Source organism: Panthera uncia (genome assembly GCF_023721935.1).
Source record: "Panthera uncia isolate 11264 chromosome C1 unlocalized genomic scaffold, Puncia_PCG_1.0 HiC_scaffold_4, whole genome shotgun sequence".
Lineage (NCBI taxonomy): Eukaryota > Metazoa > Chordata > Mammalia > Carnivora > Felidae > Panthera > Panthera uncia.
In genome coordinates, this window is record NW_026057585.1 from 73,038,711 (window position 1) to 73,048,693 (window position 9,983).

Consider the following 9,983-nt stretch of genomic DNA (forward strand, 5'->3'; position numbering starts at 1 on the left):
GGGCCCCTCAGGCCCTGGGGCTCTGCAGGTGAGAGGGGAGCCAGGCAGTTGCTGGTGTTATTTGCAGGGAGGATGTCTGGCAGAAATAAGGTGGTTTTTCTGCTTCAGTGACGACTGTTACAATCAAATTGTCCACAGACAATTAGTGGAGTGGGAGAAATAAGAATTAGATTTCTAATTATTTCCCCAGTAAAAGCCGCCCTGGCCCCCATGGATGAGGGGGAAGGGCTTCTCAGTGGAGCCAACAGGCGCTTTCCGGGGGCCAGCTTCCCTGGGCAGGGGACCCCGAGTAGGAGTCCCCAAGGAGGGAAGAAAAGGGCAAAGCCTGTTGAGCCTCGGGCGCCGGCAAGAGCCCGGAATCCGGACACTTGGGTCCCAGAACTCGCCTTGAAGCTAACTTGCTGTCGCTTGCCATCTCAGAGCCTCAGTTCGCTCACTCCAAAACGAGGGCAGAGTCATCCCAAGGTAGTGGCGTCACCGTGAGGAGTGAAGGGGGTGAAGTGGCAGAAGCACACGTCACAGACACCAGCACGGGGTAGGCGTCCTGCCGGCCCAGCCCCAAGCTCGCACACACGCGCAGACAGACACACGGAGCATGTGCAGGAAGGCTCTCCGCGCCCCTCCGCCTCCCTGGATGGCTAGGTCGGGGTCAGTGACTGAGGGAGGGAAGGGGGACTGAACCCAGGCAGAGCGTAACTCTTCACAAAACGCCTCTCCCCCTGATCTGTGTGGCCTCAGTTTCCACACCTGTCACATGAGGCTAATGATGCTGCCTCCCGCCGAGGGTGGAAGGGAGGGGTCAGGGACACCTACCCAGAGGGCACGCCTCACGCCTGGCACGCGCTGTGTGCTCAGCAAACACCTAACGTTAATGGTGGGAGTACTATCCAGCGTGTCCAGCCCAGGCCTGTGAGACTGGAGGGAGGGGGGAGGGGGCGTTTCTGGAGGGAACCAGGAGACTGAAGGAAGGATGAGTAAGTACTTTCCAACCCCTGCCAAGCACACAGCACCCTGGACACCTACAGCAACCAACACAGGAGGACCCACTAAACTGAAGAGGACAGTCCCGGGCTCGTGTCCGGGCTGTGCCCTTTCTAGACAGTATCCTTCTCCTCCCCGCACCTCAGCTTTCTTTTCTATACACTGGAAAGAATGGCAGTGGCTCCCCCACAGAGTCGCCCCGAGGTTGGGGATGGTGCTTTGCACCTGGAATGCTGCTGTTAGGGGCAGGAGGGACGGTTGGAGTGATCGCTCGGCCGGGAACACCGGCGCCCCTCTTGTCCTGCACACAGACTCAGGGTCCGCCTCCAGGCCACCCCAGCCCTTTGGATCAGAGGGAGGACCCAGCTGTCCTCCAAGGGCCCAGGGCCTAGTGGCGGCCAGCACACCTGCACACAGGAGATCCCGTGAAGGTGCCACACATGGTCACACTCTCTCTGTCCCATTTGCACACACACTCACACACACACACACACACTTCCTGGGGCAGCCAGAATGTCCCCGAGTGAACTGGGGGGAAGCTCGCGGCCACACCCACAGGGCTGTGCTGAGGACGCCAGCTGCAGCCCAGCTGTGGGGTCTGGGTGGAAATGAGGAGCTGCGTGGAGACTCAGCTGGGAGTCGGGCAGGAGGGGGACTCAGCTGCCTCTGGGGCTCCAGGTCACCTTCCTACCTCTGGGGCCAGCAGGCTGGGCTTGGCAGGGGCGGCAGCCACCTGTCTGGAGATGACAAGAGCCTCTACCTGTATCGATCTCCCTCCCCCACTGCCCTTCCTTCAGCAACAGTGACGGGGACCCTGTAAACGGTGCCTCTGCCCACCTTCCCCCCCCTCCTATCCCATCTCTTTCTTCCCCCCCCTCCACCCCACCTCCCTGTCTCTGTCTCTCTGACCCCCTCTGTCTCTGCCCGGGTCCCCCGATCTTTGTCTCCGGTGCTGGGTCCCCGGCCCTGGTGTGGGGCTATGTAAATGTGGTATTTCCCATCTCATCAGCCGGGCTGCCTGCTTGGCTCACATTTAATTTGATCCGTGGCGGCGCCTCTGCGGAGCCACTCATCAAAGCGGGAAGACAATTAGGTGAATGTCAGGGTGGCCTAGGCCCCACAGGGCGAGCAAGACCTGGGGCTGGGGCCACGAGGGGTGAGGGGCAGGGGGCTGGCTGCAACTGTCGCCTCCCTCGGGGCCTGACCATACCACATGTGAGGTCCCACGCCTGTTAGGTGGCCAGAGGCCTGGACCGTCCCTGTGAAGAGAAGGCTCCCCTCTGCCCAGGATCGGCAGCTTGGAAGGGGGCACGGCGGGTGCTCCTGCAGCAGAGGAAGGGCTTGGCAGACCCCCACCACAGGCCATGAAAGCAAAGGCCGCGGATGGCATCTGCGTGGCTACCATCAGGCGGGCTCCTGGGCTGGGCACTAGCTGGTTTGGGAGAGGGTTGGAGCTTCTCGGCTGGCTCAGAGGCCCCCGAGAAGAGTGCACAGTCTTTCCACAGGCCCACACCCACAGCCCGCTCCTGAGGGGCCTCTCCTGAGCCTCAGCTCAGCCTTTCGTCCTCCTCCTCCCTCCGTCTCTCTTCTCTTCTCTATCTTTATTTCTCTGATTACCTTTGTGTGGGTGGGACTCCTACCTGTCTCTGCTATCTCCAGCCCCCTCCCCCTCCTCCCCACCTCTCCCTGCCTTACACCCGCACCCGCACCCCACCCCCACCACATCCTGGGTCTCCCTGGGAGCCTCTAGCCTCAACTAGATTCCCCATGCCCCTCTCCACGGCTTCCTCACAGCACACCTTCCAGATTAATCCCTATCTCCGAGCCCAGCCCTGGATTCCTCCCTCTGCCCCCTACTCCTCAGGGATTCGCTGCCTCCAACATCTTCCTCCCTACCAGCCCCTTCCCATCGGCTGTCAACATATTCAAATCTCTCCCTTCTTAAAACACAATAATAATAATAATAATAATAAAAGATTTTCTTTCCCAGAAATACTCTCCCATGATAGCTCAACCTTTTCCACCCACGGCCATCTCCCCTGCCCTTTAGGGAAGCTTCTGGGAGAGTTGTCTACACTTGCTCCTTGACCCACTCCGATCTGGCTTTCCTATCCATCACACCCTAGAAACAATCCTTGCCAAGGTCACCAGCAACCCATTCGTCGCTAAATCCCCTGGTCATACCTCATCTGGATGCCAGGACAATGTCAGACACAACTCACTGCTCCTCTCTTCTTGGCTGTCCCTTGCTCCCATGACCCCCCTGGCTTTGCCCCCATCCCTCTGGCTTGTACCTCCCCGGACTCCTCCTCTGCTCTTGCTTCACAAGGCTGCTTTCCAGAGCTCTGTCCGGGATCCCCTTCTCCTTTCATCCTTCACATGACCCCTCTGTGTGTCTACATCTCTGTTCTTCCACTGCAGCCCCGCTCTTTCTCCTGAGCTCGGAACCCAACTGCCCACTGCCTCCTGGCCCCCTCCCGGCATGTTCCACGGCTATCTCAAACCCAGCATGGCCCTAGCCAAGCTTTCCCTCTGACCCCACGTCACACTCCTTCCCTCAGGTTCTCCGATCTGCTGTCTGGCACCTTCACGTCCCGGTTTCCCAAGCCAGAAAACTGGAAGTCAAACCAGTGCGGCTTTCCCCCACCACACCCACACAGGGGGTGATGACGGACTACAGATTCATCACCTCTTCCTCCAAAATATTTCTCTCTCTAAGGCCTTGAAAGTCCACCCTTACCTTCATCATCCTCCCTAGACAGACCTGCTCAAGCCAGAATGTTTTCACTGTTCCCTGGAGGTACCTTCTGCTATATCCTACCTGCAGATATATGCTCACTCTGTGCCCACGTGGAATGCCCTCTTTCTCTTCTTTGCCTGTCCAAATCCATCTTGCCCGTCTTCTCCAAAGCCTAGCTCCAGCCCCCTCCAACAACACCTCTCCTCTCTGCCCCAGCTGGCAGGACCTCCTCTTAGGCTAAGCTCCTGGGCTCTTCCTGCCTGGTCCATGCCTGGACACACAGAGTCACCTCCTCCGCAGACACGGACTCCTCTATTTCCCAGGCTCCTGGCTGTAAGTGGGTCACGGCTCCCGGCCAGTGAGCTGGGGACAGAGGTGAAATGGTCACTTCCTGGCCAAAGCGTACAAGAGCTGATGCCTGACCTTCCGGCTGCCGCCGCAACCAAGAAAGCCTCTTCTGTAATGGCGGGTCCTCAAGGTCAAAGCTGCACGGAAAGCTGAGTCAGCCCACAAGGGACAGCAGCCCTGAGAGACACCAGGACCCGCAGCAGACTTTGCATGAGTAAATGATAAACTTCTGTTGCATTCACCCGCTGAGATTTAGGGGCTGTCGGTCACCACAGCACAGCCTCTCCCATCCTGCCTATCTAGCCCTCTCTGAGCACTATTTCTCTGTCTCTAGTCTGACAGTAACCATCTGCTCTTCACAGGGTGATTGTGAGGGTTAATTGTTGAGAGGCCCACCCTCAGTTCCTGAGCGCCTACTGCGTGCCGGGCCCACTGTGTGGTGCCTGACTGTGAGATGTCCTGGCTGGGCAGGTGTTATGAAATAAATGTTTCTGTCAATCCCAAATCCATATGTTGATCCCAGTGTGTTGGTGTTTGGAGGTGGGGGGGGCCTTTGGGGGTCTTAGGTTTAGATGAGGTCACAAGGATGAGACCCCCATAATGGGATTAGTGTCTTTATCGTATGAGGGAGAAACCAGAGTTCTCTCTCTCTCTCTCTCTCTCTCTCTCTCTCTTCTGCCCTGGAAGGAAACAGTGAGAAGGTGGCCATCCACAAGCCAGGAAGGAAGCAAATCTGTCAACACCTTGATCTTAGACTTGCCACCCTTCAGATCTGTGAGCAATGAGTGTTAGTTACACCATCTAGTCTATGGTATTTTGTTACAGAAGCCCAAGCAGACTAAGACAGCAGGGATCCATGTATCAGAGAGAAAAGGAGATAGTTATGCTCAGTTGCTCAGGTTGGGTACTGAACAACCGGGGCACTGACAAAACTTATAATTGGAAGTCACCCCCTGGAGTTGTGAACCATAGTAACCCTGTCATATTTCCACTCTCAGTTCTGTTTTGAACCCGCTGATAAATATGGAGACTGCTTTTGTTGCCACAAGAAGAAGAATGGGGGTTGTCTAAAAAGGGCACAGGAGAAAGGAACAATGGTTATGATATCATAATGTTAGTATTATCATAATAATAATCAGGAAACATTCACATCATGCTGCTCTGTTCTAGGTAGTGCTCCAAGCACTTCAATTATACTTATTCATTTCTTTTTCACAACAGCCCTATGAGGTAAATATCACCATCCCCACTTTACAGACGAGGAAATTGAGGCAGAGATAAGGTAAGTTACCCAACATCTTGTGGCTTATAAGCAGCAAAGCCAGAATTTGAATCTGAGCAGTCTGGCTTCAGAATGGCTCTAAACCCCACCACCGTAGGGGCTCCTGGGGGGAGGGCAGCCGGGGGCCCCCTCCCCAGCCCCACCCCTGGCCTGGATCTGAGCTTCCAGGATCAGGGGGGAGGGCGAAAGCTGAAGAAGCTGGTTTCGTGAGAGTGTTTGGGAGGTGACATGCACAAGCACAGCTTGGGGCCCAGATGACAGAGGCACAGAGCTAAGCAGGAACTTGGCCACCTTTACCCTTTACCCTTCTGTCCCGCCCCACCCCCGCCCTGCCACCTTGGCCCTGATGCAGGGCCCAGAACTGCTCTGGCACCCAAAGGGCAGGGGACCTGGAGAACATCCAGAAGCCACCCCTCTGGCCTAGCATTGATACTTCACGATAGGAGGGATGGTGGGGAGGGCTCTCCAGACACGTTCAAGGGTGGCAGGTGTGTGTAAACAGGAGACTGGGCAGAACCAGGATCGAATCATAGGTAGGCTCTTGTAATGAAAGACAGGTTTGTGGCTCCCTGTGAGACCCCCCCACTTCTGGAGCCTCCCAAAAACAGTGGAGACCGTGGGGAGGGGTCTGGGGCCCTTGGGTGAGCATGTGGGGACTCAGAGCCTGAATCCCTTGGGCATAAAGATAAATGCAAATGTGATCTCACTTGCGCTCATAGGTTCTTCAGCTCTGTGACACATCATGCCACGGACAGGAACTCATTTAATTCTTACCTCAATCCACTTTATAGATGAAGAAACCGAGGGTCAGAGGAGCTGATGGCCCGAAATCGTTCAGCCATCGGGTAGCAGAGGGCGGTCGACCTCGGGGCTCAGGCACTGCCCACAGATCCAGCTGCCCCTAGAAGCACCAGCCCTCCTGACAGAATCCCCGCCCCCCCGCCCCATGTCCCCAAGGAGACCTCCTCCTGGGGACCAGGTTATACAGGTCTCAGGCAGCATAGCAGAGGTCTTGTCGACCAGGGTGAGCCTCTGCCTCACCCGCCCACCCGTGTGCTAGGGACAGAAGGGGGACTTTATGTGCAATCTGCCCGACTCTCCAGAAAGCACTTAGGTTTACGATGTGCATGAAATTGATCGCCAGTTGGCACAGCCCCCGCGCACTCAGTGCCAGCCCAGCACTGGCAGGAGGCTGCCCCCCCACCCCCCGCTTTCAAGGAGCGTCAGAGCCGCCTGCCAAGGCCCCTCGTGAGGGTCCTTCTCCACTAGCAAGTACAGGGTGGAGGGGCCGCTCTGCCTGAAGGCCTCTGCACAGCTCCCATACCCCCGCCCCACGATAGTTAAATAGCTCCGCGTTTTATGCCAATCCCAGCCTCTTCCTCTTCGGCTTCCCCTCTAACGAGCTGATGCTTTCAAAGGCCCCACTAATTGGTGTTTGCGCCTCACACACCACGACACTTTGATAGTCACTTAGGACGTGGGTCCATCCATTACCCCCACGGTACGGGAGGTTGCTCACCTCACCACACCCGAGTGCCCCGGCCTGTGCTTCTGTTCATGTGTGCACATGCGAGCACACCCGTGTGCCTCGTTTCATACGTGGAGGGCATGTGTCTGTACAGGCACACGTGTATGTGTATAAACGCTCCTTGGAGGACGCTTACTATGCACCCATGTGTTTGTATGTCAGAGCATGTGCGTGGGTAAATACTCCCAGGTGTGCCCATGGGGTGTGCATGTGTGTGTGTGTGTGCGCGTACCTTCCTGGGTGGGTGTGTTTGCATGCATATGCAACAGAGCTTGTGTGTGTTTACGCGTGCTTTCGTGTGCCTTGCGTGTTTGTGTGTGGACGTCTCCTTGCGGGCGGCATGTAGGTGTGGAGTTTTGCAAGTCTGCCAATAAAGTCCATATTTGTATCTGAGTGCACCTGTGAGTGTGCGGGTTTGCACGCCGAAGCCCAGGGGAGGGCAGACATGGGTGTTGTATGCACGCAGGAAGGACGTGGAGATGAGAGGGTCCCTGGCTGGGGTACGCGTGTGCAAGCGGCGTGCGTGTCCTCGGGCACCTGGGCACGACACGTGGAGGAAAAAGGTAACGCAGTGGTGAAGGGCCCGCAGGCTTTGCGTCTGAGGCTTGGCCCTGCCATTTCCAGCTGTGTGACTCTGGGATAACTGCTTAACCTCTCCGACTATCAGTTTTCTCACAAATGGAGGTGATAAAAGCATTCGCCTCATGTTGCGCGGGTCAAATGGGAAAATGCACTCAAAGGGCCAGCAGGAACGTGCAAGATGCAGGGGTGTGTGCCTGTGTGCAGGCAGAGAGGCCCTTCCCAGCCTCCCAATCCTTCCCTGCTCCCTGGGAACACCCGTGGCTCAGACACTCCCCACCCCAACATGGAGCTGACTGTCCAGAAGAGACCCTACGGATACCTGAGGGGAGAGGTGGTCAGGCCCGGGGTCACATAGTAGCAGCGACAACCTCTGAGATCTTTGTCATGTCCTAAGTGAGCTCGCACTTTCATTACCTACCTTTGACAGGTGGGAAACTGAGGTGGAAAAGCAGACACATGGGAGGTGGTGGCAGAGTGGAAGCTTGCCGTCGGGGCTGTGGAAAGCCAGGACGCCCCTCTTATTCCTGAGCGAGAGGGGGCAGCTTCAAGAGGATGGAGTGATGCCAACCTTCGTGCACACCGCACACAAATACACAAGCCTGGAGCAAAGGGGGGTGGTCATCCGTCCCCGGGCCTGGGGTGCTTGCCTCAGGAGAGGGTCCCTGATGCGAACTCAAGCTGAGTACGGGGGCAGCTCTTCAGGAGCCGAGCCCCACCCCCTTTGCAAACACAGCCCTGGTCCAACCCTATCATTTACTCTGGAGGCCCAGAGGGAAAGGAACTTGCTCAAGGCTACAGGATAGGAAAAAGCTAGAACAGAGGACCCTGGGCCCAGACCACGATTGTCACCCCCTTGCTCTCCTCATTCGAGGCTGCACCACTCAGTTGGCATTGATCGGGCTGGTGGGCCACGAGTTGGGCAGGGTCCTCCCCGTGGGCAGGTCGTAGGGCCTTCGAACCTATTTGGTTTTCAGCCTGAAGGGTCCGCTGCATCCCCAGGGAGAAGGGACCTGGGCTCTGGCACTGCCCCCGTCTAAGATTGCAAGCAGGGTGTGTTACTTTTTCTTTCTTCATTCACATTTTGCAGGGTAATTTTCTACGTTACATTTTTAATTTAAAAAAAAAATCAAAACTTTAAAAATCATAACCAGCGGCATTGCTATCTCACCATTAGCACTGCCAGCCCCCAGAGTCATCACCAGCCCCCGCATCACGGTAGGACTGTGCCGCGGCGCCCCCCCCCCCCCCACCCCGTCACCAATTCCCACCTCGTAAGCTTTGCTGCTCCTGGCCGGCCCTTAAACCCTGATGGGGCCCAGAACCTAGCAGAAAGGCTCTCGCCTCCCCACCACTTACGACCCATTTCTCCTTGCCCCCACCCTCCACCGTGTTCCTGCCAGGACCGCATGACCTGAAGCCCTCCCCAGGTCTGCATCTCTTCCTGCTTCCTCTGGCCCCTGGCCTAGCCAGTCCTGCAAACCACTGCAGGCTGGGTTTGGGCCCCGAAGCCCCTCTTCGGGCCCCCTCCTCAGGCCTGGCGCCCCACCCACCCAGCCGGTGGCCTGTCTGCCTTCCTGAGCTCATTAACTGCAGGTCACTGTTCAGCAGGAAAGACGAGGCGTGGGTTCTGCGGGCGTTCATTAGCCGTGAGAGGAACAGTGTGTGTGAAATTAGCAGTCACCTGAGGACCTCGATAATTTCATAATTAGGAGGCCTAATGGCTCCAGCTCTGGATGCCAAATGACTTAACCCCTTGCCTGCTGGGCGCTTAACCCCCAGCCCAAGGCTGCTGGGGGTGGGGCGCAGTAGCCCCTCTGCTCCAGTTCCCCTCCCTGTGACCCAATCATGTTCATTTCCGCCACCCCAGTGCCCAGCCTTGGTGCTGGCACAGTGCGGGTGCGAAAGTAAAGTTGAAAGAATGAATGAATGAGTGAATGAATGACTGAGCGAGTGAGCGAACAAACGAACAAACGGGGGACCTGAATGGGGAAAGAGTTTCAGCCCCCGCTGCAGGTGCTCAGGGGAGGAATGACTCTCCGTCTGCATGAGTAGGTGTGTGGCTGTGTGCATGCCTGCGTGTGTGCACGTGCGAGCATGAGAGCGCACACACGTGGATCTGTGATGTCTGCTTCTAAGAACCTTGTGTGAGTGTGCATCCACGCTCACATCTGTGATACTCGTTCTGCTGCCTCCTGTCTGCACAGAGGGCGATCAGTGACAGGACCCCAAGTGCCGCCCTTGATGCCAGGATCTCCTGGCACTGCCTGAGTAATGGTGGCTCTAGAATTTCTCCAGGGGGCACTTAGGGGCCACAAGGGTGGGGGAGGGGGGGACAAGGCCCACAGAGCTTGCCAAGAATCTGCATTTGCATAGCAAGGGCACTGCTCTTGAGATTGAACGTTTCTTTGGGAGGATGGGGCGACTAATGGGGGGGCTAAAGTCATGGCCTTTAGGGGGAGCTGGTTATGACAGCCTCCGCAGACCCTCCCCCTGCCTTTCCCAGCAGGCTCTTCCTCCTCCCC

At 56.9% G+C, this 9,983-nt stretch overlaps 1 long non-coding RNA gene across 1 annotated transcript; it reads left to right on the plus strand.

Moving 5' to 3' along the window:
• Positions 1-204: 204 nt before the first annotated feature.
• LOC125912719 (uncharacterized) lies at positions 205-4,574 on the plus strand. Its single transcript, XR_007454808.1, has 2 exons — positions 205-642; positions 3,938-4,574. It is a non-coding gene; the product is annotated as an uncharacterized LOC125912719 (long non-coding RNA).
• Positions 4,575-9,983: the final 5,409 nt, after the last annotated feature.